Source organism: Oncorhynchus kisutch, linkage group LG8 (genome assembly GCF_002021735.2).
Source record: "Oncorhynchus kisutch isolate 150728-3 linkage group LG8, Okis_V2, whole genome shotgun sequence".
Taxonomy (NCBI): domain Eukaryota; kingdom Metazoa; phylum Chordata; class Actinopteri; order Salmoniformes; family Salmonidae; genus Oncorhynchus; species Oncorhynchus kisutch.
This window is the reverse complement of record NC_034181.2, coordinates 70,166,419-70,169,677: the sequence shown is the minus strand read 5'-3', so window position 1 is coordinate 70,169,677 and position 3,259 is coordinate 70,166,419. Positions and strand designations below refer to the sequence as shown.

The 3,259-nt window shown below is 43.1% G+C and overlaps 1 long non-coding RNA gene across 1 annotated transcript; it reads left to right on the top strand.

Annotated features, from left to right (window-relative positions):
- Positions 1 to 1,534: 1,534 nt before the first annotated feature.
- On the top strand, positions 1,535 to 2,003 carry LOC116374774 (uncharacterized). The gene is made up of 2 exons (XR_004210713.1): positions 1,535 to 1,776; positions 1,902 to 2,003. It is a non-coding gene; the product is annotated as an uncharacterized LOC116374774 (long non-coding RNA).
- The last annotated feature ends 1,256 nt before the right edge of the window (positions 2,004 to 3,259 follow it).

Below are 3,259 nucleotides of genomic sequence, written 5' to 3'. Positions count from 1 at the left end.
GTGAATACAGTGGAGGTAAACCTAGGTATTGAGTGATGATGAGAGAGATATTGTCTCTAGAAACATCATTGAAACCAGGAGATGTCATTGCATGTGTGGGTGGTGGAACTAATAGGTTGGATAAGGTATAGTGAGCAGGACTAGAGGCTCTACAGTGAAATAAGCCAATAAACACTAACCAGAACAGCAATGGACAAGACATATTGACATTAAGGAGAGGCATGCTTAGTCGAGTGATCAAAAGGGTCCAGTGAGTAGTTGAGGTTGGTTGGGGTCACGGTGATTTAGACAGCTAGCCGGACCATTGGTAGCAAGCTAGCATAGGATGGAGGTCTGTTATTAGCCACCTCGTGCGTTTCCATAAGAAGAGCTTCATAAATAAATTGATTTGATTTATAAATACATTTAATTTGACAGACAGGCTCTATTACGGGTCTGTCAGCTGCTGTTTTTGCTGGCCCTGTCTTTACCCTACTCATAGGACATGATGGACAGTGTGTGTGTCCGTGTCTTCAGTAATGTGTGTGTGCATGCGTTCTTAGAAATGCATGCGTGGTTGCAAACACATAAATGTGTGTGTGTGTGTGTGTGTGTGTGTGTGCATGTGGTGTGTGTGTGTGCGTGCATACCTGCAAACCTATCGTTAGTGGTCTGAGTGAAATGGATAAACTACTGTGATACTTCCAGGTGCCTCCAGAGGTGTTAGCCTATCATGTTCTGTGAGATTTTATCACTAATCACCTCTGCTGATGACACACAGAGTAATTATCAGGCTGACATGTAGCACTTAAAGGCTGACACTAACAGGTGCTGAGCCAGGGAGGCTTGCTGTTTCTAATGCTACATGTGGCGGTGATCTGCTTTTAATAGTGCAAACATAGAGGAGGTATGAATAGACGTGTTGCCATGACTCTTGCCCATTGTGCTGCATGTATTCACTGAGTCGACTATTGGACGACAACAACATTGTATTCTGATGGCCAACAGTAGTAGTCTGTTGAATGTGGCACTTGATAATCAACTGTATAATCATACTCATTGTGGAGTGATTGACCTGTGCTCAGCCACTCTCTGCTTGCAACATGATGCAGGCAAATTATGAGAAAATCAACTACTGCAATAGGGTGAAGGCAGAGGTTGAATATGAGTACAGGCAGAGAGAGAGAGGTAGAGAGAAGGAAAGAGAGAGACAGACATACAGTGGTAGGATCTTAATTTGATCCAGCAGGAAAATACAGACATACAGGCAGACTAGGTCCATAGAAATAGGCTGTTCCAGTGTTCTGGGTGGATATGTGGATAGGTAACTAACTTGGTGATGTCACAATGCCCCTTTACCAGGGAAGGAGAACTAGTTGTTATAAGGGAACATTATGAGGTAACATGTTGCCACGGAAACACACTTATGTCATAATCTCAGACCACATTAAAACGGTCATCAATCTCAGGTAGAGCGCATTAGCTACATTCGAACGATCTCCCAACCTATAACTGATTTGATTGATTACAACAGTACACTACCTTGTTGTGACATGGGTCAGAGACTAAGTGACCCTGTCCCTGAGGTATCCCATAGGGAGAAACCAAAGGAGACACAGGAACATAAAGATAAACCCAAGGAGAAGAGGATCCCTCAAGCCCTGACCTTTCTTCAGCTGTTTACACTGCTGAGCTGCGTCAAGGTGAAGAAAACACCCTTTGATCCCTCCCAGAGTGGTGATGGGAGAAAGGGAACAACGATAAACTATACAAACAACAATAATGACTCTGATACTGGTGAGTGTTAGGAGGTGTATATTGATTAGTGCTGCTACATTGTACACTATCTAGGCTTCACTTGGAAAAAAAACAGGTCATGTGTCTTAGAAATGTTTCACTTACAGGCTTGGGCTACTCTGCAGGTGACGTGAAAAGGATCAAGGACAAGAGTAAAGGAAAGGTTGGGGGAGAGAAACATTGCATTGAATCTCAGGACCACAAATGCAGAACGACACAGGAAAAAGGAAAATACATTAAACAAAGACCTAACTCGGTAAGACATCCAAACTTGCTTATAAATGAGTATTAACCAATGCATTTGACAACTGATAAGGAAAACACAGCATATTGTGTTGAATCTGATTCTTTGACATGGCTTGACAAATGTGATAATGTCACAATGCCCCTTCGGATGGGGTAGGCCCTAATAGTTATTAGGAAAAGTCTAAACAGAATCCATGGAATGTCCCAACTCTGACCTTTGACGTTGAAATTGAAATGGTTAAGGTAAGGCTTAGGGTTAAGGTAGGGGTTAAGGTTAGGGTTTAGGGTAGGGATGTCCCAAGGATCACGGACAGCACTACCCTAGTTATTATGGGTTAACATTTTGACATGGAAACACACTTAGGAAATACTATTTGTTGCCAATCAAGCTAGAGCTCATTGGCTACGTATATTCAACATTGATATTGTAGTTTGAAAACTCAGTAGATTTCTGACTGATGTACTGATTGCGACACTGAGATCTCCACTGAGGAGCAAGCAAAGGAGACCCAGCAGAAAGAGAAGAAGAAGAGCATCCATCCAGCTGTGGCGGCCCTGCAGCTGTTCACCCTCTTCTGCTGTGGTGGGAAAGTCAAGCTGAGGAAGACTCGTCCCTCTCAGAACAGACAGAGTAGAAAGGACCAGGACAAAGATAATGCATATGATACTGGTGAGTGTTATGGGGTGTCTGCTGATTAGATATAGAATGAGAGTGGCTCCACTTGGAAGAAAGTGTCTTCAAAATCAAAATGTCTAATCTACACAGGGTCAGACTTGTCTGGAGGTGATGTTACAACCAAAAGCTTCAAGGACAATATTAATGGAAAGGTGTGCAGGGAGAAAGACCGGACTGAAGTTCACCTGTTGAAATCATCTCAGGACCACGAACCCGTAAGTACAGAAACAGACAAGGGAACTAATTCAGGACAAAGACCTAACACTGTGAGACAACCAAACATGCTGTATCATATTTTATTGTGAGCAAAATATCTTTCCCATAATGCTGTGTTATCATTGGGTGTTACAATTGTGTTGTGCAGGAAAATCGAAGGACACCCCGGCAAGTGAAGACCCCTGTGGAGGAAATTTACATAAGACCTGACTCTCCGACTCTACCACGTGCTCACGTAAGTTACTGAAACCTAAATTACTATACGGACAGACAGAGATTAAAGCATCTAGACAATTTCCCCTCTGACCTCAACCTAACCACCCTTTTCCTCCGGGTAGAGCTCCC